The following is an 11,724-nucleotide window of genomic DNA, read 5'->3' as shown; positions in this document are numbered from 1 at the left end:
AAGGTGATTGTGGGCACAGGAAGCTCTATCTTAGGTAACTGGGGTCTTATGAATCATGACCTTATGTGACTGTGGGAGCCCAGGAAACTATTAGGGATTTGGGATGTGAAGAATTTCTCTCTTACCTAATTGTGGGAAGCCAGGAAACTACCATTAAGTAATTTTGGTTGTCCAGGAAACTTGACCTAGGTGATTGTGGGGCCAAAATACCCTACCATAGATGATTGTAGGGGATCTGAAAAATCTACCTTAGATGAATATGAGGGTCCAGGAATCCCTGCATTAGGTAATTAAGGGAACCCAGGGAACTTGACTTTAGGTAATTATGGGCCCAGGAATTCCATCTTAGGTTATTGTGGGGTTCAAAGATAGTCTAATTTGGCGATTGGGGGGTGCTTAGGGATTTATTACTCATGTGCCTGCGGGGGCCCAGGAACTGTAGCTTAGGGAACTGTGCAGACACATGAATCTTTTTTTTAAATTTATTTTATTTTTTAATATATTTTATTGACTTTTTACAGAGAGGAAGGGAGAGAGATAGAGAGTTAGAAACATCGATGAGAGAGAAACATCGATCAGCTGCCTCCCGCACATCCCCCACTGGGGATGTGCCCGCAACCAAGGTACATGCCCTTGCCCGGAATCGAACCTGGGACCCCCCAGTCCGCAGGCCGACGCTCTATCCACTGAGCCAAACCGGTTTTGGCTGGACACATGAATCTTGACAGTATATCATGGGGGATAGGTGGGAATCTTGATCTGAGGTGATGTGGAGGTCAGGATTGTTTTCCTTAGGTGGGTCAGGGATCTCAACCTTTGGAGATTGAGAAGCTGGGCTTTGGGTGATTATGGGGACTCTGGAAACTCGAGCTTAGCTGAATATGGGGCTAGGTAAGTCGTCCTTCTATGTCTGGGGGAGGGGGGAGGCAGGGACTTTAGCTTAGGTAACTGTGGGGGCCCAGGAAACAATACCTAAGGTGATTGTGGGCTCAGGACACTTGACTTCAGGTGGTTTTGGGCCTAGAAGACTTGACCTTAGGTGTTAGTGGGCCCAGGAAATTTGACCATAGATGAATGTGGAGTCTCCAGAAATAATACCTTAGGTAATTGAGGGCACTGAGGAAACTATCATAGCTGATTGTGGAGGCAGAAGGCACTACTATAGATGATTTTGGGCCCAGGAAACTCTTCATTAGGTGACTGGGGGCCCAGGAAACTTAGGTAATTGTTAGGACACAGGAAACTTGACCCTAGGTGACTGTGGTCATAGGAATCTCTTAAATGATTATGGACCCAAGAAAGTCTACCTAAAATGATTGTGGGCCTGTGCAAGTCTATGTTAGGTGACTGTGAGCCCAGACAAGTCCACCTTAGCTGATCTGGGGGCCTGGGAATGATCACCTTAGGTGATTATGAGGGGCAAGAAACATCTACCATATGTGATTGCCGAGGGCCAGGGTATTTGCCCTTAGGTGATTGTGGGGGCCAAGGAAAGTCAACCTTAGATAATTGTGGGCTCAGGAAGCTCTGGTGATTTAGGGAGGCCCAGCAAACTCTACCTCAGGTCATTGTGGGCCCAATAAACTCAACCTTAGGTGATGATGGGAGCCTAGGAACATGAATTCAGGTGATTGTGGGGTCCTGGAAACTCGAATTTAGGTGATAATGGGGGAGGAGGGTCCAGAATTTCTATCTTGATGATTGTGGAGGGACAGTAAACTCAACCATAGTTTATTTTGGTAGCCCAGGATCCTCAACCTCAGGTGACCGTGGGCCCAGGAAACACCTTAGGTGATTGTGTGCCGGGCAAACTTGACCTTAGGTGAATGTGGGGGCCAGGATAGTCTACCTAGGTGATTATAGTGGGCCAGGATAGTCTACCTTTTTGATTAATTGGGGGTTGGGGGGTGGGTGGAAGGAAACCACCTTAGGTGATTGTAGGGGATTAGGAAACTCTGTCTCTGGTGTTTGTGGGCATCTGCTATCTTTACCTTAATTCAGCGATTCTTAACCTGTGGGTCGCGACCCCTGAAAATACATCCTGCATATCAGATATTTACATTACGATTCATAACAGTAGCAAAATTATAGTTATGAAGTAGCAACGAAAATAATTTTATGGTTGGGTGTCACCACAACATGAGGAACTATATTAAAGGGTCGCGGCATTAGGAAGGTTGAGAACCACTGCATGATTGTGGGGGCCCTGGAAACTCTACCTTAGGTGATTACAGGGAGCCAGAATTTCTACCTTAGGTGATTATCAGGGGCCAGGAAACTTGACTATAGATGATGGTGTGGGTCAGAATAGTCTCTTAGTTGATTGTGGAGGCCGGAATATTCTACCTCAGTTCATTTTGTGGGACAGGATAGTCTGCTTTAGGTGATTGTTTAGGTCAGGAAACTTGACTTTAGGCAATTATGGGGAGCTGGAAAATTCTACCTTCAGTGATATTGTTGGCCCAGGAAACTCTATGTTAGACGATTTTGGGGGCCTGGGAAACTCATAGATGATTGTGGTTTCAGGGAAAATCTACCTGAGGTAATTGTTGGGACCCAGGAAACTCGACCTTATGTTTGTGGGGGGGCCCAGGAACCTCTACCTTTGGTGATTATAGAGCAGGATGCAGACGAGCCCCGAGGTGAGGGGTTCGGCTAGCCCAGTGATGGCGAACCTTTTGAGCCCAGCGTGTCAGCATTTTGAAAAACCCTAACTTAACTCTGGTGCCGTGTCACATATAGAAATTTTTTGATATTTGCAACCATAGTAAAACAAAGACTTATATTTTTGATATTTATTTTATATGTTTAAATGCCATTTAACAAAGAAAAATCAACCAAAAAAATGAGTTCACGTGTCACCTCTGACACGCGTGTCATAGGTTCGCCATCACTGGGCTAGCCTGTCTCTGCATGGGCATTTCTGTGGTATCGTGATCTCCAGCCCTGACGCTTCTGAGGTTTCAGGTCTCACTCTGGGAGGCTCCCTTGCCAGACTCTCCCTTCAGGAAACTGTCATTGTACCTCCCTCCACTGGGAAACAAGTGAGAGTTAAGCTTTTGGGGGTGGGAAACTGGCCCAGTGCTTCACTCTACTCCCCAGCCAGTTTCCAGGAACTGCTCCCTCCTTTGCGCCTTTACTGTGTCTGATCTTGTTATTACGCCATAGTTTTGTCAGATAAAAGCTTTACTTCCTTTTTTTTTTTTTTTTTTTTTGAAGAGTCTCTTTATTGCCTGAAGTGGGCTGAAGTTCCCTCAGCTCTGCTGGGTCCTACTTTCAGTTTGTTCCCATTGGCATTAAATCTGGAAATTCTATGCCCTGACTGGTTTGGCTCAGTGGATAGAGCATCGGCCTGCAAACTCAAGGGTCCCAGGTTTGAATCCGGTTGGGGGCATGCACCTTGGTTGCGGGCACGTCCCTAGTGGGGGGTGTGCAGGAGGCAGCTGATCGATGTTTCTCTCTCATCGATGTTTCTGGCTCTCTATCCCTCTCCCTTCCTCTCTGTAAGAAATCAATAAAAATATATTTTAAAAAAATCTGGAAATTCCACACTAACACCACTCAGTTTTCTAATGTTACTGTTGATTATTGAATTGTAATGTCTTCAATAGAGTGTGAGAAGGAAGAAAACACTATTTATGCTTTAAACGAAAGCTTCAAAATACATATTAAATTACATGCTAATATATTTTGAAAACCTTGAAAATAGTTGATTTCCTATTACCAACATTTCAAGTAATAAAAATGATAGAACACCAAAGGACAAAAAGCTGTTTCATTCATTCCATTAAACCTAGTCTTGCTAACAAAATAAATTTTAAAGTCTGATGAATACAGATGTAAAAACTTAAAATGCAATTCAGCATGTTAGTACCATCTGCTGCTCAAAGGAACCAGGTCTCCTTGGAGAAATGGCTTTTTTCTTCTTCACTTGGTTGTTCAGCATGAACTCGTTTTTTTTTTTGTTTTGTTTTTTTACTTTATTCAACAGGTTCTATCCTTTAATATCATGATTTATTTGATGCTCAAATTGTCACAAACATTGCCAGTGGGGTTCTCATACAGAAAAGTGTGCAAATAAAGATGCAGATGACAGAACCATGAAATTAAAATTTCAACTAAGTAGCTGTACAACTGTCCTGATTAGAACAATGCCTTTCAGCATTTTGCCCTCAATATTTAGAGTTCTAACGGAAATATCCAATATATAAATAAATACATTTAAAAAAGACAGTTGGGTTTTTAAAAAAAACTGCTACTGGCCGTGTTGCCCAGTCATCTGAGTGAAGAAGAACCTTTTTCTGAGGGGGTTTGGCTGTGTTTATTGCAGCACAAATGTAGAAACGGTCAACAACTGCTTTCCCAAATGTCTTAAAATAAATTCCAAGGAGAAACCAAGATGGCGGCATAGGTAAACACTGGAGTTTGCTGCCTCGAACAACCACTTCAAAAATACAACTAGCCGAAACCAGTTTGGCTCAGTGGATAGAGCGTTGGCCTGCGGACTGAAAGGTCCCAGGTTCGATTCCGGTCAAGGGCATGTGCCTGGGTTGCAGGCACATCCCCAGTAGGAGATGTGCAGGAGGCAGCTGATCGATGTTTCTCTCTCATCGATGTTTCTAACTCTCTATCCCTCTCCCTTCCTCTCTGTAAAAAATCAATAAAATATATATATATATAAAATACAACTAAAAGATGGAACGGACATTACCCAGAACCACAGGAAGGCTGGCTGAGTGGAAATTCTACAACTAGGAGGAAAGAGAACAGCATACCGAGACTCAGAGGAGGTGCAGTGTGGAAATAAAATACTAAGGTGCGGAGGTGCGTGCGGAGCGGGCTGGCGGCTGAGGGCATGGTTGTTGTTTTCAATCGGGAGGGAGTCTCAGGCTCTGAGCTCCAGTTCCGGGCGAGTCTCTAGGGACCCAGACTCATACGGGAGAAGCGGGACTGTCTGGCAGCGGTAGGTACTGCAGGGCAGCTTTCTCTCCGAGGGGCTTACAGCAATTACCGGGACACTGAGAAGCAGAGCCTCTGAGGGCAAGACTGAGAGCAGCCATAACTGCTAGCCCCGCCCTGTTGATCCCATGGGACCCATCCCGCCCAAACCCTGCAGGGAGGCTTTTGCTGGGTAGCCTCAGGCAAAAGCTAGATTAGCACCTCCCTAGAGATCCAGGAGCCAGGAAACCCAGAGGTCAGACTGGGACCATCCAGTTTGCAGCTCCATGGAACCATAAAGGACACACTCAGGGGGCAGACTCAGTGAGCACCAAAGCCCCATTGAAGCAAGTCTTGCCCAGAGGGGTGTCTCCAGCACAGAAATTCTTCCACTGCAGACACAGCTGATTCTCACAGCCAATTGGCCTGGAGGTCAATTCCTCCCAGTGATAACTATAACAATCAAGGCTTCACTACAACAAGACTGTGTACAAAGCCCACAAGGGGGTGCACCACGAGTGTCCTCCTCAGGTAATTGGGGAGGCTGAGCCACTGGGCCCTAGAGGACACTTAGCACAGAAAACCACTTTATCAATACAGGGAAGCATAAAAAATGCAGAGACAAAGAAAAAGGACACAAATTTCAGAAATGGAGGAAAGAAAACTTCTGGATATAGAGTTCAAAACCACACTTTTAAGGTTTTTCAAGAATTTTCTAGAAACTGCCGATAAACTTAATGAGATCTACAAGAAATCTAATGAGACGCTCGGGGTTGTGATAAAGGACCAACTAGAAATTAAGCATACACTGACTGAAATAAAGAATATTATACAGACTCCCAACAGCAGACTAGAGGATTGCAAGAATCAAATCAACGATTTGAAATATGAAAAAGCAAAAAACACCCAACCAGAAAAGCAAACTGAAAAAATAATCCAAAAATACGAAGATAGTGTAAGGAGCCTCTGGGACAGCTTCAAGCGTACCAACATCCAAATTATAGGGGTGCCAGAAGATGAGAGAGAGCAAGATATTGAAAACCTATTTGAAGAAATAATGACAGAAAACTTCCCCTACCTGGTGAAAGAAATAGACTTACAAGTCCAGGAAGCGCAGAGAACCCCAAACAAAAGGAATCCCAAGAGGACCACACCAAGACACATCATAATTAAAATGCCAAGAGCAAAAGACAAAGAGAGAATATTAAAAGCGGCAAGAGAAAGAAAGTCAGTTACCTACAAGGGAGTACCCATACGACTGTCAGCTGATTTCTCAACAGAAACTTTGCAGGCCAGAAGGGAGTGGCAAGAAATATTCAAAGTGATGAATAGCAAGAACCTACAATGAAGATTACTTGATCCAGCAAAGCTATCATTCAGAATTGAAGGTCAGATAAAGAGCTTCACAGATAAGAAAAAGCTAAAGGAGTTCATCACCACCAAACCAGTATTATATGAAATGCTGAAAGGTATCCTTTAAGAAGAGGAGGAAGAAGAAAAAGATAAAGATACAAATTATGAACAACAAATATGCATCTATCAACAAGTGAATCTGAAAATCAAGTGAATAATCTGATGAACAGAATGAACTGGTGATTATAATAGAATCAGGGGCATAGAAAGGGAGTGGACTGTCTATTCTTGAGGGGGAAAGGGGTGAGGGGGATGCGGGAAGAGACTGGACAAAAATCGTGCACCTATGGATGAGGACAGTGGATGGGGAGTGAGGGAAGAGGGTGGGGTGGGAACTGGGTGGAGGGGAGTTATGGGGGGAAAAAAGAGGAACAAATGTAATAATCTGAACAGTAAAGATTTAATTAATAAAAAAATAAAATAAAATAAGTTCCGATTTCTTCTCATTTTAAAATTCTGAGAACAGCTGGTAACTTTCTTATTCGCTCATGTTAACATTACAACCTCCCGTGAGGAAGCTGAGGTACAGAGAACTTGGGCATTAAAGGTCAAAAAGACTTGGGGAAGTGGTCAGGGAATGGGTGAACGCTGTTAGTTCTCTCTGTACATTTTCCCGAAAGGAAAAATAATTTTATGCTTTTGACTTAAAGAAAAATGTAACTTTCAGACATGTTGAAATGAAGTAGATTGCCTCTCAAAGTACAAAAAATCTGAGTGCTTTAGTAAAAAAAATATGTGACTGGCATACAATATTTCAGGTGTACAACATGGTAATTCAACATTTATATACTTTATGATGTGATCACCACACTAAACTAGTTACCATTTGTCACCATACAAAGTTATTAAATATTATTGACTGTATTTCCTGTGGTGTTCACTACATCTCCATGGCTTATTATTTTATAACGAAGTTTGTACCTCTTATTCCTCTTCACCTTTTCTGCTTATCCTTCCTGCCCTCCCACTCCCGCAATCATTAATTTGTTCTTTGTTTCTGAGTCTCTCTTTTTTTTTTTTAGATTCCACATATAAGTGACATCATAAGTTATTTGTCTTTCTCTGACTTAGCATAACACCCTGTAGGTCTATCCACGTTGTCGCAAATGGCAAGATTTCATTCTTTTTGATTGCTGAGTAATATTCTATTGTATATGTATAACCAATCACATCTTTATCTATTTATACTGATGGACAACTAAGTTGCTTCCATATATTGAATATTATCAGAAATGCTGCAGTGAACACAGGGGTGCATGGATCTTTTCATATTAGTGTTTGGATTTCTTCAAATAATTACCTTGAAGTGGAATTGCTGTGTCATATGGCTGTTCTATTTTTAATTTTTTGAGGAAACTCCATACTGTTTTCCATAGAGGCTGCACTAATATACAATCCCTTTTCTCAACATCCTTGCCACCACTTACTTGTTGACTTTTTGATACTAGCCATTCTGACAGGTATGGTGATATCTCATTGTGGTTTTGATTTGCATTTCTCTGATGATTGGCGTTGTTGAGCATCTCTATGTCTTTTTTTTTTTTTTTACAATCAAGAATTTGTTTTCATCTTTTTTAGAAATAAAAGTGTTTAAAAAACAAAAAGTTGCAAAAATGATAAAATGTAATTTTGTTATATCCTAATTGCATAGGTGTTCTGTAAATGTCAATTAAGCAAAATAATATAAAAGGAAAATCACATTAATCATTAAATACTCTAGGATTTTCTTTACTCCTCCCACAAATGAATTCACAAATATAAAAACTGATGTACATTTACATTCTGAAGTACAAATCTCCAACAGCCAAGTAGTCATACATTTTATGTGCAAAGTAGATATTGCATATTTACTTGATATGGAAAGCAGAGTACTGGCTCAATGGAGAACAATCATTAAACACTAATTATTTTAAAGAAAAATGCTGTTGTAAAAATGTACAATAGTACGTTTTTGGTAATTATGTACTGTACTTCTCAAAGTAACAGCTTTAAGTAAATCTTCCAAAGGCTGTCTTTGAAGACCTGTGAAGTGACTTGTTTCAAATCTGAAGAACAGTAATTTGTCAGTAACCTTCTCAAAAACTAAGCCAGCAGAGGATTTTCTTTCACTGTCCTCCGTGTGGTCAGTTTCATCCTTAGGGAAGGTCTGATGTAGCAAAAAGATATAGTTCACGACCTTTAACACAAGTTTGTGATCTGTCAACTAAATACACCACCTCTGATGCAGATGGTTTCATTCAATCCATGTTCTACTAACTTTATATCTTCTAGGTCATCTTTTATGATGCTAATAAGTGGCTAAGGCCTTCTTGTTGTTTCAAATGCTGCTTGATTTCTTGTAACAGATCTGCATCTATGTAATATCTTTCCTCAGATCTGACTGCTCCAAAATGATTCTGCATCCGATTTGAGACATCAGTTCAGTTAGTCGGCCCTTAAACTGAGTGGGTGCATTTAGTTCCCCCTGAATTGTATGTAGCTGAACTCGCAACTGCTCTTCATCAGCTTGGATGGCATACCCACTCTTCCTCCGAGTTTTCTGTTTGATCAGGACCTGTAAGGTTCTATGGGAAAGGCCCAGGAGTTTCCTATTGTATCGTGCTATTTTGGCCATAATTGTAGTTTGATTCTTCTATAATTCACCAATATCTTCAAATATAATATCTAATCTGGTCTGATGCTGCTTAGTCATCTGATCTTAAACCTTCAATCTTCAAAGAAGTTCTCTGAAACCCACCATTGGCACAGGAATTACCTTCTCAGATTCAGGGTTTTCCACCGTGGCCTGTTCCCAGATGATGGGATCGACACCAGCAGGCGGTTCTGTAAGAGCTGTTCGACCTGTGCAGGGGCAAGTTCTGTTCTAGTCAGAGAGAGGGTTACACCAAGTTGCTGCAGCTGTGTTTTTATGTCGCGTTGTTCAAAATGGGCATATAGTGTTGTAGCTGGAACTCTTTTTTAAATTTTGTTTTATTTCTTAAAGTATTACAAAGAGTATTACACATGTCTCCTTTTTTCGCCCCTGCCGGGGTCCAGCCCCAGCGGGTCCAGGGGTCCCCAAAGGTGTGGACGGAGTCGGCGAAGAAGGAATGACACGGAGACAGCGTTCAGTTGATCAGCAGCCTAGCCAGGATCTCCAGCCAAGTTCTGGTCTGGATCTCCAGAGAGGTTCTGCTTCGGATCTCCAGCGAGGTTCTGTAGCCATGTTCCCTCGCTAGGTTCTCCAGCCAGGTTCTGTCCAGGCTCTCCAGTCAGGTTCAGTGTCCAGGTTCCAGTCAGGTTCTCCTGCCAATCTCTGTAGTCAGGTTCAGTCCAGGATCCCTTGCCATGTTCTCCCGCTAGGCTCTGTCTCTAGGCTCCGAGGCCAGTCCCTCTCCAGGATCCTCCGGCATGCTCTCTCCAGCGAAGTTCTTCTGTCTCTAGGCTCCGTGTAGGCTCTGTCTTCTTGATTCTGTTCTAAGTTCTGTGTTCTGAGTTCTGTCTGTAGGTTCTCTCTTCTAAGTCCTGTGTCTGAAGTTCTGTCTCTCGCTGTCTTGTTGCATCTGTATTTATACCAGTTGATTCCAATCCTATCAATCTCTATTCCAAAGGTTAGGGCGTTTCTTATCTCCATTTCAGGGAGTAAAGATTATGTAGCTTAAGCATGATTGTTTGTAGTTAAAATGATTAATTACCCGCCTGGCACTTAGTTAAGAGGTTTTATTCCCTCCCTAACTTCAGGGGAAAATCCCTACCTGGGGATTCAACCTTTCTCGGAGAGGTGACCTTGGTTAAAACACAGCACCAAGAAGGTGAGCAAACATATTAAGAACCGTATGCCATATATGCCAGGTCCCTTGAAACAGCAAGGATGGACCGGCTCCCGGCACGCCCCCTTGACATTCCCCCGGCCTCCCCTACCCCCCAGTGTCTTGTGTCCATTGGTTATTCTTATATGCATGCATACAAGTCCTTTGGTTGATCTCCCCCCACAACCCTCCCCAGGCTTCCCACTGTAGTTTGACAGTCTGTTCAATGCTGCTCTGCCTCTGTATTTTTGTTCATCAGTTTATATTGGTCTTTATTATCCATAAATGAGTGAGATCATGTGGTATTTTTCTCGGCTTCCAGGGGCCATTGCAGCCTCGCAGGGGCCGTCTCAGCCTCACAGGGGCCATCTCAGCCTCACATGGGCCGTTTCAACCTCACAGGGGCCATTCCAGCCTCACAGGAGTCGTCTCAACCTCACTGGGGCCGTCTCAGCCTCACCAGGGCCATCTCAGCCTCACGGGGGCCGTCTCAGTCTCATGGGGGCCGTCCCAGCCTCATGGGAGCTGTCTCAACCTCACGGGGGCCATCTCAACCTCACCGGGTGGAACTCTTCTTGAAGTACCATTTGGAGAACGCTCAATAACATAAATGACAACTTCTGTCTGATCATCTGGCAATGTTTAATATTCCCTACATTTACTGTAAGGGTCTGGTTTCCTCCCAGAACTTTATGCAATGATTCCACCAATTGCTGTTGTTGGCTTCAAATATTCGTTTATTTTTTTTTTGAAAATAAAAACCACTAGCCCAGTGGTCGGCAAACTGAGGCTCGCGAGCCACAAGTGGCTCTTTGGCCCCTTGAGTGTGGCTCTTCCACAAAATACCACGTGTGAGCACGCACGTACAGTGTGATTGAAACTTCATGGCCCATGTGCAGAAGTCGGTATTTTGTGAAAGAGCCACACTCAAGGGGCCAAAGAGCCACATGTGGCTCGCGAGCCGCAGTTTGCTGACCACTGCACAGCCCATCTTCATCTTTATTATTGGGCATACAACTATAACCATCTGCCTTAAATCGGCAAAAGGGATTTTCTTGTGTGAATTCCACTGGTCGAATGTTATTATTGAAATATCCTTTTCCTGTTCTCCAAAAAGCCTGCAGTTGATTCCATTTTGCCAAAATAGCATCTCTCATCTCCTAACAGCGTTGGAGCAGAAACAGCACTTGCAGTATTTATCAGTAGGTTGGACTGGGCAGGAGCTTGTGTAGGCTGACCAAAGAGACCAGCTACTGTAGTTTGTTGTTGTTGCTGCTGCTGCTGCTGCTGCTGCTGTGTATTAAATCCTCCAAATCCCAACCCAGTTCCCAAACCAGTACTAGTTCCAGTTGTGCCAAAACCATTACCAATTCCAAAACCTTTGCTCTGAGTACCACCGAAGAGTGCAGTAGTGCCTGTGTTAGTTGGAGCAGAAATGCTGAATGCAGAACCTGCTGTTGTAGCCCTTGTCCCAAATAATCCAAACCCACCCATGGGAGCTGCAGTGGCTGCAGCGGTGCCCGAGGGAGCCCCAAAGTTGAAAGCCATGTCGCAGGAGCAAGGAACCAAGAAGCTGCTCCCGCAC

At 43.3% G+C, this 11,724-nt stretch overlaps 1 pseudogene; it reads right to left on the bottom strand.

Moving 5' to 3' along the window:
• Positions 1-8,531: 8,531 nt before the first annotated feature.
• LOC132218867 (nucleoporin p54-like) lies at positions 8,532-11,687 on the bottom strand (annotated as a pseudogene).
• Positions 11,688-11,724: the final 37 nt, after the last annotated feature.

Source organism: Myotis daubentonii, chromosome 1 (assembly GCF_963259705.1).
Source record: "Myotis daubentonii chromosome 1, mMyoDau2.1, whole genome shotgun sequence".
Lineage (NCBI taxonomy): Eukaryota > Metazoa > Chordata > Mammalia > Chiroptera > Vespertilionidae > Myotis > Myotis daubentonii.
This window is presented reverse-complemented; position numbering and strand designations above follow the sequence as displayed.